Here is a 14496-nt window from a genome sequence, read left to right on the forward strand (position 1 = left end):
GGAAATGGATTCCTTATCGATGCTTTGTTGCTGTGGCTGGGGGGAAAATATTTCTCCTGATTCGCCTCCAGTCTTAGTAGGTGTTCGTTGAAAGCCGCTGAAATCTCATCCGGCAATTAATTCACGTTATCATTTTTTTAGTTCTGTTAGCTTTGTAATTTCCTGTTTCCGCGCGACGGGTCTACAAATTGTTTTTTTGTTGCAGCTTCCACCTTCTCTTGTACTTTAAATACAGTTAATTGCTACCTTGTAATGTTATATTTAGATTGTTCAAGAAGTCAAAAATACCACAAAGATAGGCTACCTTGATTAACCAATTGACATCATGAAAACTGTCTTTAAATTGAAATATTGCATCCCTAGCCGTTGGTGGATGTTGTTCTAAGAATAGTGAAATTTCTTCCATTAATTCAATAAGTCTTTTTAAAACATTCCCTTTTGATAGCCAACGCACTTCGCAGTGTAAAAGGTGTTCATGTTCACTTGAAGATCTGAAGCGGCGAGGCGACCCGGCATTTTGCTTTCGTGGCCCGGTACTGGGTCGCGACCCACCGTTTGGGAATCGATGGTGTAGAATATTACTTATTTATTTACATATACATAGTTTGAAAAGTTATGCATCACCTAAAACTATGCTCATTTTCGTAGTTGATTGTTTCATGAAAAAATTCCGCTGATATTTTTTTTATTATTTTAGATTTGTCGTTGGTATTTACACAGTTGGGCAAAGGTTTACTCAAACTTATTTTTTTGACTTATACCGGGTCGAGATAAGATATGTTTTTCTGATGTTAAGTTTGAGACACCTTGTAGGGAGGACAAGGTATAAGTGTGGGTATGCATCGAAATCATAAAGTGTAGTTTTGTTTCATGTTGTATCATGTTTACAAAAATGTTTTGTAAACATTTTGTTTTTTGAATGTCCCTGATATCTTCAGAAACAAAAAAAATAGACGGTTTTATTCTTTAACCTGACGTATTTTAACTGAAACAAAACTAAATTAACAATAAAAAATAACAGTTGTTTCATGTTGTATCATGTTTACAAAAATGTTTTGTAAACATTTTGTTTTTTGAATGTCTCTGATATCTTCAGAAACAAAAAAAATAGACGGTTTTATTCTTTAACATGACGTATTTTAACTGAAACAAAACTAAATTAAATAAAAAAATAACAGTTAACAAACCTTTAAAAACAGAAAGGCACATATAACGTTAACAATTATTATTGTGGTCGACACCTTAAGAGTTATTTGCCGACCAAGTGAGCGGTTTGAACAGCGCAGCATAAATCCTACCTGTTTCCTGCCTAGAGTTCGCGTCCGTTTTTTAATCATTAACAATTTAGTGAAAAAACACATGGTTTTTCCGATTTTTTGCACCCCGCTAAAAAACTAAGTAGTTGACAGAAAATTACAAAATTTGATTTATTCAAAAAGCTTCAAAATGCCGATTTTTGAATGTTAAAAAGTCAATTTGTTGCTTCGCAAATTACAAAATAAATGAAAATCGATATTTGTTAATAACTTTTAATAAATTTAACTTAGAACACAAGAGAACGATGTTATGTACGAATAAGATGTTTTGCTTTTTTATCAACATTGAATGTGTTCCCCACTGCTTGATTGGTCTTGTGATTGCTGTGGTGTCGCGAAAAAAGGTCGCCAACAATTGGTCGAGCGAAAAAATGTCGCGCACATTTGAGCGCGTATCAAAAGGTCGCCGGCGAAAAAACAGCGCCGACGAAATAAGGTCGCGTGCAATTGATCGCGCGAAAAAAGATCGCGTCATGTTTTACATTATTAAAACCATTCAATTGGTTTTCAAAAAGGTTCTAAAGAAATTCTATTTGCATACTTTAACTTTATGCATTATGAGCCGATTAGTCTTGGAATTCCATCTAATTACTTTTTAATGTATTTTGGATGTATAAGAAGATGGGAAAAATAACGTATATCTAAATACTTTTTAATGTATTTTGGATGTGTAGGAAGATGGGAAATATAGGAGAATGGGAAATTATTTCATATGGTATTTTCAGGTTATTCAAGTGAATATACTTGAAAATTGAACAATTTTTAACATGAAGAAAGTATTTTTTTTGTTCTACGTGAATAATTTTAATATATGGATCTAAATTCAGAAAGGTACTTTCCTTCACACTTTTTACAGGCTTAGGACTGTCAGCAAAAAACTGGCGTGTTTAAAAGTGTTTGCTCTTCCTAATCGGATATCGTTAAAAACGTACAGTAATAATAGTTCTATTTACAGTATATATTACATACAAACGAATACCAGGTACCAGTTTACCTATTTTTGGTATTTTCAGAGACCGGTAATTAGCATAATTGGTTCTTAGTAGAAAGTCGTTATGCAGATTAGTGAAGAATAAGTAGTTTAGATAAGGGCACCTTATTGTGTAGGTATTTATTAGGAATTCCATGAAGTCATTACGATAAGACATTATTGGAAATGCTAAAATAAATATTGTACAAAAGTTCTTTGTCTAATTGTGCGTTATTCACTAATGTGGTAATTATTATTCCATATTCGTGAAACGTACTTTTATTACTTTTTAATGTATTTTGGATGTATAAGAAGATGGGAAAAATATCGTATATCTCATTATTCATTAGCTTGTCGATTTGTCAAGATGGTCTTAACTTACGTAAAGAGTCAAAAAGGTGCCAATATGTTGGTGTATAATGGATATATCCATACAAAGGAAAAAACGATTGATCAAAAGACAATTTGGAAGTGCGCTCAGTACAATAAGCATAAATGTACCGGGAGAGTTCACACAGTGGGAGATGAAGTAGTGAAAAGTACAAGTCACAACCACGTTGCCGATGCGTCAATATTAGAAGCAAAAAAGGCTTGTAACAGAATGAAAGAACTGGCTCATCAAGTTGAACTAACAACACAAGGAATCATAGCTACCGTTTCACAAGAAGTGTCTGTGGGTGCAACTGGGCAGCTACCTTCTATTTCATCCCTAAAGCGAACTATTCAGAACACACGCCAAAGAGTGGAAGCTATTCCGGCAAATCCAAGAAGCTTAACAGAGCTTATTATTCCGGAAGAATACACCAGAAACAATAACGGCGAACCGTTTCTTTTATTTGACAGTGGTCCAAACGAACAGAGAATTTTAATATTTTCCACTGAAAGAAATTTAACTTTGATGGCGAGCTGTGAACACTGGTATGCCGATGGAACATTCACATGTACTCCTCTATTGTTTGGTCAGCTGTATACAATACATGGCGTACAGTATAGCAACGTTATTCCAACTGTTTTTGCTCTACTTCCTAATAAAACTCAGGCAACATACACTCGACTCTTCCATGAATTAAAAACGTTACGACCAGGTTTACGTCCTACAACAATAATGGTGGATTATGAAAAAGCAGCAATTAATGCTTTACAACAAGAGTTTCCTGAAGTCAGAATCCGTGGATGTTTCTTTCATTTCACACAATGTTTGTGGAGAAACATGCAAGGTACAGGACTGCAACAAGTTTATACAGAAGACGCGAATTTTGCTCTACATCTGCGACAATTGGCAGCCCTAGCCTTCGTACCTGAAGTAGATGTTGTTGCAACATTCGGAGAGCTACTGGACAGCGAGTTTTACACTCAAAATGAAAATTTACTAACACCTTTAATAAACTACTTTGAGGATGTATGGATAGGCAGATTGGATCGACGACAACAAAGAAGACCGCCAATGTTTCCAAGGAATCTTTGGAATTGCTTCGAATTTATAGAGGAAGATCTACCGCGTACTAATAATGCTGTCGAAGGTTGGCACAACAGCTTCTCCTCGATATTAAATGCAGCACACCCAAATCTATGGAAGTTTATTACGGGGCTAAAGAAAGAAGAGAGTTTAAATCGATTAAAAGTGGAGCAATACATAGCTGGAAACCAACAACCTCAAAAAAAAATTTATAAAGATACAGCGCGGCGAATAAAAACGATTTGTTTGCAATACGGGAACCGGCCAAATCTAGAATATTTAAGAGGAATTGCCCAAAATTTTCAACTGCAAGTATAAAAAACTAAAAAACAATTAAAAAAAAATATTTAAAAAAAAACAAAAAAAAAATAAAAATTAAAAAAACACAAAAAAATAAAAATAAAAAAAAAATTAGAAAAAAATAAAAAAATTAAAATTAAAAAAACTTTTAAACACGCCAGTTACTAACTGCCAGTCCTAAGCCTGGATAAAGTGTGAAGGAAAGTTAAAGTATGCAAATCTGTTATTAATATAAATGTATTCTTTAACTATGATATCTTCAATAAGTACTCACCAGTGACAATGTATTAATGAAATTGTGCCTGTTATATAATTTTTAACCACAATATCATTATTTTATTTGGGAAATTTTATTTTAATAAAGATGGTAGCCCTTAACCTACCCTATCTATATGTAGTATATACCCTGTAAAATATATTAAGCTTATATTAAAACTTACTCTTAAATAACCAAGGGTAAATTTTGCGACACTGCCAAGTCGTGAAATAATACCTCTAGGTACTTTCCCTACAACATTTACAGTTAAAATTACCTTAATTCGACCATTAAATTGGTCGAACATTTTACATGATCAATTTCAAATAGGATTATTTACTTCCAATTATTTTCCTATTATTTAAAGTGGAAAATAAAACTAAAGTCATTTAGAAGTCAATATTGGGTTGACGAAATATTTTTTACCAATAGGTTAAAATGACTAATAAGAAAATATTTAACTGTTTGGGTCATTATTTAACAGCAATCCTTTAGTTCTATTGCATCATCTAAATCTGACCTAAGCCTGGATTAAGTGTGAAGGAAAGTTAAAGTATGCAAATGAAAACATATTTTCTGACGCGATCTTTTTTCGCGCGATCAATTGCACGCGACCTTATTTCGTCGGCGCTGTTTTTTCGCCGGCGACCTTTTGATACGCGCTCAAATGTGCGCGACATTTTTTCGCTCGACCAATTGTTGGCGACCTTTTTTCGTAGATCCGATTGCTGTAATAGATATCGCAATATCTCCTTTGGATAATTCCTTCCATTCGCTCTATCTTACTTTTTGCACAACAGTAATACCTATATGTTTTATATTGCGTTAGTATGTCTACTGTCTAGTCCAGGTTTCCAGGTTCATAAAGTGTCCTTAGCCTTATTTGTTCTGTGTATTCTAACTTATATATTTTTCAATCTCTAAGAAGTAAAGGTGCTAATTAGTAAAAGTTAATAGAAATTGAATAGAGTGGCAAAAATCCAAGATCCCAATTTAACAACCAAAAGGATGTAATGATGGAAGAAAAATGAAGAAGAAAAGGTTGTAAGTCAATCAGATATTATTTACTAATATAGTTCCATCACACGCAATGTAAACATCAAATCTTACACCGTAAAATTTCCAAAGAATATTTTTTTAAGTTTATTAACCTACTTTTTAAATTTTAAATTCCAAGGCCACTTTAATGAGGCACTGTTAGTCATTGATTAAATTTGGCTGGTTATATAACATATAACGAAACCTATGCATTAAAAACACTTTCGTTATAATTTATTACATTAAAATGGTGAATGGCATTGAACGATATAACGAAAGAGTTAAAATTGAAGGACAACATGACATCAATAATAACCTCTTTATGAGCGAAATTAAAAAAAAACTTATTAAGACTGTCTTCGTCGACTGTTAAGGTTGGAGAAAAACTTATCTCTATAATATTTTTGAACGTTATAAGAAAATAAGAAGAAAATAAGAAAATTATTCGTTGAAAAACTAGAACGCACGACAAAAAAAGAGGGTAAAAATAAAGAACGGAGGGTTTATGGTTTATGACTGCTTCTCAACACAATTTCTTCGGAAAACGTCCGAAAAATATTCTATTGCACCTTTTATTTGTTTTGCTTCTTGCGCTCTTTGTCTTTTCTTGATGTTTAGTGGTCTTAGTATTGACTTTTTTGTTCTTCAGGTCACGCATGGGATTCTAAACATTCATCTTCAACACAACATTTCGAAAGCATTTATGAGCATTTTATCTTTCTGTACTCCCATACCCTAGGTGAAAGGCTTTACTATAAATCAATGAAGTATTAGGCCAGGGTAATAAGACAATAATATACCCTGTTCGTGACACTTCAACAGCCACGGTACTGAAGCGTTTTTTCGACAGCTAATACCTATAATAACAAATTGTAACTCTTTCCTGCTTAGAATCTGGCGGCCATTTTTATTTATAAACAATTTAGTGTCAAAAAACCGCCTTTTTTCCTTTTTTTTTTCAAATCAATGGAAAACATTAAGACTTATGGTTTTCTTAGTACAAACATCTTCAAGAGAATGGACAAAGCTTTAAAATGGCGTATTACAAAGTTTAGTATACTCATGTATTGTTAATATAATTGCAAAAAAAGGTCGAAATTTCGAAAAAAAAATAATTTCACAGTAACTATTTTAAAAATTAGTGTATATCTTTGAAATTTTCATTATATGAGGATCCTTTGGAGCTTAATATGTGACAAAAATTTCAAAGCGATTCATTCAATTGTTTAAATATTATTCAAATTGTTTATCAAAGAGAGCTTTTTTTGCAATAAGATAAGTCAGAAAAAACTGACGTTACAACCATTCTACAGGTGTCAAATGAAAGAGCATGAGCTAAGCTTTTAAATTGGTTTAAAAAAAGTGAATAAAAACTGTGTTTATTAGTAATAAATAATTATGCAAAAGTATCGTCAATCTTGCTTTATAAACTTTTTGAATAACTTTTTTCAAAAAAATCTATTTTTTACCGTGTTTTAGGTGCACAACTACCAAGTAGTGTTATGTGTAAAATAATTGAAAAAAAATTGTAATAAATATATATAATTTATGATATAAAAAATAAAAAGTTTATAAGGAAAATCTGACGATACTTTTGCATTATTATTTATTACTAATAAATGCATTTTTTATTCACTTTTTTTAAACCAGTTTGAAAGTTTAGCTCATGCTCTTCTATTTGACTTCATTTTTTTTCTGACTTGTTCTTGCAAAAAAGCACTCTGTGATAAACAATTAGAATAAAATAAAAATGTATACTATTTTTATTCAGTTGCAATGCGAAGGCAAAACAATCTTACTTTTCAATTAGAATACGGAGTGCAGTCTAGTCCCTTGAACCGCGATTTTCGGCTCTTATTGGAGCCTTCATCGGAAGGTGTTCTCCATGAATTAGAATAAAATTTAAACAATTGAGTGAATCGCTTTGAAATTTTTGCCACATATTAATCACCTCATATTTGCCTCATTTGACAAAAATTTCAAAGCTCTACACTTATTTTTACAATAGTTATTGGGAAATTAATTTTTTTTTTTAATATTTCGAACTTTTTTGCAATTATAATAACAATAAATGAGTATAATAAACTTTGTAATACGCTATTTTAAAGCTATTTCCATTCTCTCGAAGATGTTTGTACTAATAAAACCATAAGTCTTACTGTTTTCCATTTATTCGAAAGAAAGGGAAAAAATGCCATTTTTTGACACTAAATTGTTTATAAATAAAAATGGCCGCCAGATTCTACGCAGGAAATAGTTACAATTTGTTCTTATAGGTATTAGCTGTCGAAAAAACGCTTCAGTACCCTGGCTGTTGAAGTGTCATGGAAAAAACCTTATTACCCTGGACTATATAGATACGTTGTGATGTTAAGGTTCTAGTCGAGTTTAGATCGAGTTGACACTATCCAAGTGTACTTGGATTCCAACTTGTACCAAGTGCACTTGTACAAGTTGGTTGCCACGGTGAAATGTCTTGGATGTCAAATAACAATTGCATGTAGTTCGCATGGCAGTTTTCATTGAGACCAGTAATATTGATGCGCATTTGTATTCGTTGTATTTCTAGCATATTTATTCTTATATTCCTTTATCCGGAGATTCCATAATGCTTCCTTAACTTCGTATAGCTCCGTGAATCTAAAGCTCTCGTTGTATTTACATCTCGTTTTAGATTTTCTGTCTACGATGCCATTTTAATTTTAAGCCGGCCACTCACAATACTGCGGCGTCGTTCAATTTTGTCGAATTTAACTAATTGACAAACATGTTGATCGTGTGTGACCGTGCATCCAACAAAGTCGTTAGAATTTGACCACAGAGAGATTGGTCTGTCTGCTGCAGTACTGCAGAATTGATATCATCGACGATTTTGTCGAACGACACCGCAGTACTTACCGTGAATGGCCGGCTTCATACTTTGACACTACTCAGTGGCGCACCTAGAATTTTCCTCCGGCTTGGGCACCGAAATTTTTGAAGATATTCTTCTTTAGCGACGAATCGATTGAGGGTAAAATTGTACATTTACCGCGCGCCTGCGCACACTGACAGTATGTAGTTCTGACAGTATGTTGCTAATCTTTCAAGATAGGTATGTATGTATCTGTAACCGTGCAAATAAGTCATTAAAAGAATATATTAGTGGTTTTAAGAAATGTATTGTATATTATAATTCTTGTGTTTTTGGATTAATAAAATATTATGTAAGCATAACATTTTTACACTATATGTCGCCGTGTTGTGTAATTATAACAGAAATTTACATAATTATTTCCAGTGCCTCGATGGAGTAGTTAGAAATGCGTTAGCACTGAGATTGGAAGGTTGCGGGTTCAATTCCCCCGGGCGGTTCATATATTTTTTTTATTTTTGGTTGTTTTAATAAAAATTTTTTGAAAGTGGTAGATAAGAAAGTTAGTTTGATTTTTAAATAAAATACAAATAACCTTTTAAGTATATTTACTTCGTTTAAATTACCTATTATATAATAGAAGAATATCTTCTTACGTGCGTACATAGTACACACACATTCTTTATTTTGGTATTGTTTGTGAAAGACAAGTTACGTTTTCCTACTATTATACTTGGATCTACTTGGATACTACTTGGATCCAAGAAAGTTGACCAGCGTCCTAGTTAACTTGGATGGAACCTGTTGATAAAAGTGTACTTGGACGAACAGGTGACACGATCAAAGTAGCTTCCAAGTGATGCGCGCGCAGCGTCCAAGCAGACTTTGATCAAGTACAGTTGGATCGTGTCAATCCGCCTTTAATCCTAGTTCTCAGACCATACGAATGTCTCACATACTCATCAAATTTGGCGTGTGACATTCACTTCAATGCCATCTAAAGACCAAACTATTTCGATACTTATTTTAATATACATATTATATTCTATACAACAGCTTATGCCATAAGTTAGCAATAAGAATGTAACAACTTTAATGAGTTATAGTTAACATCCGAGGGTACAACAACACCTCTCAGAACTCACTCAAAATATGGACAAGTAAATCAACAATCAAATTGGTATTGCCACCCAAACGCCAATTTATTCATATTTACAGGGCAAATCTAATAATTTCTTAGCTTCAATAACTTCATCTACTGTAAGGCTCTTCTTCCTTTTAGGCCGCTTACAAACGAACCCCTTTTTGGAGTCGAAGTCAGCAGCAAAAAGTCGAGCATTTGTGGTTGTCTCTCATTACTTGAAGTCGTCATTTAACAACAATGCAAAACGCATTTTCTATTTACACAGGCGTTTTCTTTACTTCACTACAACTTCTGTCGCCTGTGTGCAAAGGAAATGAGTTTTGCATTCTTGTTAAATGACGACTTCAAGTAGCGACAGACAACCACAAACGCTCGACTTTTTGCTGCCGACTTCGACTTTAAAAAGTGGTTCGTTTGTAAGCGGTCTTAATTGTATTTTTGACTTCACTTTGGAGTAGGCGAGGTTATTTCACAAAGGCTATATCTTTTTTTGGTAGGTTATCCACGTTTTTCTCCATTAATTTTTCACAATATTCTTTTCTAATAAAATCTACTGTGTTGAAGTGAGTAATGTTCCGTTTCATCATATTCCCTTTGATAGCAAAATATCACTTTTATGGAATTAAACCATAATTTTAAATTAAAAAATTAATAGAATTACCCTGTAAATATTAATAGATAGGCACTGGGTGGAAATACCAATTTGACAGTTGATCACTTGGCCATATTTTAAGTGAGTTCTGAGAGGTGTTGTTGTACCCTCGGATGTTAACTATAACTTATTAATGTTGTTACATTCTTATTGCTAACTTCTATATTAATAACCAGAGTTCTGCTTTGAGGAGTTCTATAGAACTGCATTTAAACCAGTCCCTTAAATTCTTCATCCATGACACTCTCCTTCTTCCTATACTCCTTCGCCTCTTATCTCCCTGTATTATCAGCCTTAGCATTTCATATCGCTATCCCCTCATTACGTGTACCAGATATTGTAACTTTATTATTTTATTGTGTTTATTATTTCGTATTATTGAAGTTATACTTCTTTAGGCGCGATTGAGAGTAAAATTTCATAATACTGCGCGCATGCGCACACAGACAGTATGGTATAAACGTTATACGGGATCTGATTGGGTGTTAAAATCATGTCAATAATTGTTCAATATGGAGATTTTGGATAAACAAATTAATGTTGTGTATATTAGTTTTTATTGTTGTGATGGCAGAGAAAGAAGCAAGTTTATAATCTTGTAGTGACTTTTTAAATAGTTTTTAAAAGCGACAGGTACGTAATAATTGTAAATGTTTCAGTATCCTAATAAAAAATTTCATAGGTACCTACCTATTTGGAAAATTTAAAAAGAACCTGCCAAAATAGTATGTAATGCTTTGATTTACATCATTTGATTACCATCAAAATTTCTATCAATATTCACCTAATATATTGTTTTCTTACTCTATGTTTTGTAGTATTTTAATATTTCTTTCAATTCTAAATAATTTCAATTCAAAATCAAAATAATTTGGTTAAATTCAGAACCGTCAAAAGTTTAATCCGTTTAGTTAGTTGATCTTCGCACATGATGACACATGGTCTCCGTGGGTAAAAGTTTAAGGTGAATGAATTTCAATACTAACTGCGCTGATAAGCGGGTTCGAACCCCAATGAAAACTTGTATTTTTTTATTTTTTTTTATACATTTTATGATTGTAAGTTTATTTATTATATAATTTTTTTTTCAGAAAATACGTATTTAGTTAAAATTTTTTCCTACATTTTTCAGAAATCATTTGTAGCATTTTTCAATGTGTTTGTTTGTGTGTGTTTTATTCTTTTATTATTTTAATTTTTGGCACTGTTTTAAGAAAAATTTTTGAGAAGTAGTGAGTATTAAAATTAGTTTAATATTTAAATAAAATATAAATAAACTGTTTAAAGTATATTAATTTCGTTGAAATCATATAATAGAAGTATAACTTCTTACGTGCGTACAAAGCACACACACATTCTTTTTTTTTTTTCATTTCTCGCAATATTTTCGTGTTCGTTTTCTTCCGTGTCCAAGCTATTCTAAGCATCCTTCTGTAACACCACATTCCAAATGACTGTAGCTTATTTATGTGTTCCTGCTTCAATGTCCAGGTTTCAAGTCCAGATTGCAGTATCGAAAATATATGGTATCTCAGAGTTCTTACTCTCAGTTTTAATCTAAGGTCTTTGTTGCGGAGAATTGTGTTCATTTTTACAAACGCATTTCTTGCTATTTCTATTAGGTCCGTTATTTCTGTTGTTTGATCATTATTTTCTAAAATCGATGTTCCTAGGTATTTCTATTTATCAACCCTTTCTATCCGTACATTTCAAAAATGATACTGTTTGTACTGGACCATGAGTTATAATTTTTATATATAAATTCGGGTTCAAAACGTCCTCCGACGTTGTCCGATGCCTTGTTGTCAATATCTTCTATCATTGCAGTTTTCATCTTCTAATCCTCGTACACTCATTGATCGTCTTACTCCTTGTATCCATGTCGTTCTTGGCCTTCCTCTTTTTCTGTTTTCTGTGGGTATCCATTTCATAATTTCCTTTGGCAGTCTTTCCTCCCCCATTCTCTGAACATGTCCGTACCACGTTAATTGTTTCTTCTCAATGCATTCTACAACCGTTTCTTGTAAATTCATTCTTCGCTTTACTTCCTCATTTCTAACCCGGTCCAATCTCGATGTTCTATTTGCTCTTCTTAGGGCGTCCATCTCAGTAGCTTCTAATTTTCGTTTTAGGTGTTCCTTTATTCTCCATGTTTCGGATCCATATACCAATGTGCTCTTAATCATGGTGTTGTATATTCGCATTTTTCTTTGTTTCCCTATCTCGGTACTCCATAAAACTCCGTTCAATGATTTAATTATCGTTCTTGCTTTATTTATTCTGCTCTTAATTTCTACATCGTCAGTACCTTCCTTGTTGAAATTAATGCCCAAATACTTATATTTATCACAGCCAGTTATTTTCTGATTATTGTCCAATATCATATCAGTTGAATCCTCACCTAGGCATAAATATTGTGTTTTTTCTACATTCATCTGCAATCCCCATTTTTCGTATTCTTTCTTCAATTTGCGAGTCATATATTCCAAATCTTCTTTATCGTTTGCACATATTATCTGATCGTCTGCAAACTGAAGGGTGTACAGGCAGGTGTTGTCGTCGATTTGGATGCCCATTCCACTGCATTTTCTTTTCCATATTGCATGGGCTTTGGCGATATAAATCTTAAACAGACTCGGTGATATGCAACATCCTTGTCGTAGACCTTTGTTGACTGTAAACAAATCTGTTATTTTGTTTCCTAATTTTACTGCAGATTTCATGTCACTGTATAAATTTTGGACAGCTTTTATGAGAGTAAAGTTAATGTTGGAGTTTTGCAGTACTTCCCATAGTTTCGGTATCGGTATATTGTCATACGCTTTTTGTAAATCTATAAAAACTAGGTGTATTGGCCTATTCCGTTCTAATTTTTTTTTCGATGATTTGCTTTAACGAAAATACATTATCCGTACAGGACCTTCCAGTTCTAAACCCGCATTGTTCTTCTTCTTCGTATTCTGAGTATTCTTGTTCAATCAGTTCTCTTAAAATTTTTGTATATACTCTGCTTATTGTATTTGTTACTGATATTCCGCGATAATTGCTACATTTTAGTTTATTGCCCTTTTTATGAATCGATGATATAATAAGCTATTTTCCAGTCACTGGGTACATTTTCGCCATTGATGTACTTTGTAAATACATATGCCAGAGATTCGAAAAGTTTTTTAGTTCCATTTTTCAGAAGTTATAATTTTTAATTGTGGCATATCGGTTCGCTTCATCTAGTGAAACATTTTTAAGGTTGCAATATTACAGTTTTTTAGGAAAAAGATGATGCATAATGCATTTTGTTAGTGAGATAAACATAAAATTGAATTTTTTATAGTTATTACACTTTTCAGCAGGATATGCGAGATATCTATTAGTGCAGTCACTGAAGGTTTTCACCTCCGATTTCGTTGAACCTCCATCGATTTTCATGAAAATTGGTGAGTAGTTAGAAAATACCTCACGGAACAAAGGTGACATGACGCCAACTTGCACTTTTACCCTGGGGGTGGATGCCACCCCTTCTCGTGGGTGAAAAATATTTTATTAAAAATAATAACAAATCGATAGAGGCACAAATTGTAAAAAACTATAAGCTTTTACAAAAAAGTTCTTAGTACCAAAATTCAAGATAATAAAAAACTGAATACACTGCTCACTTAAAGAACTAAACTATTGTTAATTCAAAATGAGTTATGGGTAATTGAATGTATATTTTTTTCGGCGAGTACTCAAATCTAAATATTCAAGCTTAAATAAAGGGAAAGCAATGCATTTTATAAAATATATCTGCTAAACACTTGTCAAAGTACTTCGGAGTACCTATCAAATGAACTCCAGAAGAAGTTAATAGCATCAAAATTAAGCAAGTTATGATGAAAATAAGAGAACCCTTTCGAATTTTTTAGGAAAAAGTGAAAAATAAACCATACGCCATTTCCTCAAAAATTAAAATTTATTGTAATTCTTACAAGAGTTTTTTGTTTATACCAGTTTAGAATGCATAAAAAAAAAGGGTATAATTAAAAAAAATCAGAACTTTTAAAATTATCATAGTTTTCATTTTCTTTTGATAATAACTCCAAAAATACTCAACATACCTAAAAATGATATATAACCAAATTTTAGTTTTTTCTGTACCAAATATTTTACCTTTTTTACTATTTCTGTAGGCTAAAAAATAACCGAAATAGAAACGTTTAAAGCTAATATTTTGCTGCGAGAATCATGTAACCGGGGTCATTCAACATTTTAGTTTTAGAAAAGTAGGGAGTTTAAAAGATTAAGTTCAACGTAGTTTAATATCCCTTGGAATTAACTTTCCAATGGTTTTTACTAGAACCTGATATCGTAAAAATTAACGGAGTTATTTAAGAGAAAACAATAACAATTTTTGAAAAAATTTTTAAAAGATGAATTTTGAGAAACTTTTGAAGCATAAATTTTAATGCTATCAACTTCTCCGGAGGCTCATTTGATAGATATTTTTAAACACTTTGAGAAATGTTTAATAAGC

The sequence above is a fragment of the Diabrotica virgifera genome, chromosome 1 (genome assembly GCF_917563875.1).
Source record: "Diabrotica virgifera virgifera chromosome 1, PGI_DIABVI_V3a".
NCBI classification, from domain to species: domain Eukaryota; kingdom Metazoa; phylum Arthropoda; class Insecta; order Coleoptera; family Chrysomelidae; genus Diabrotica; species Diabrotica virgifera.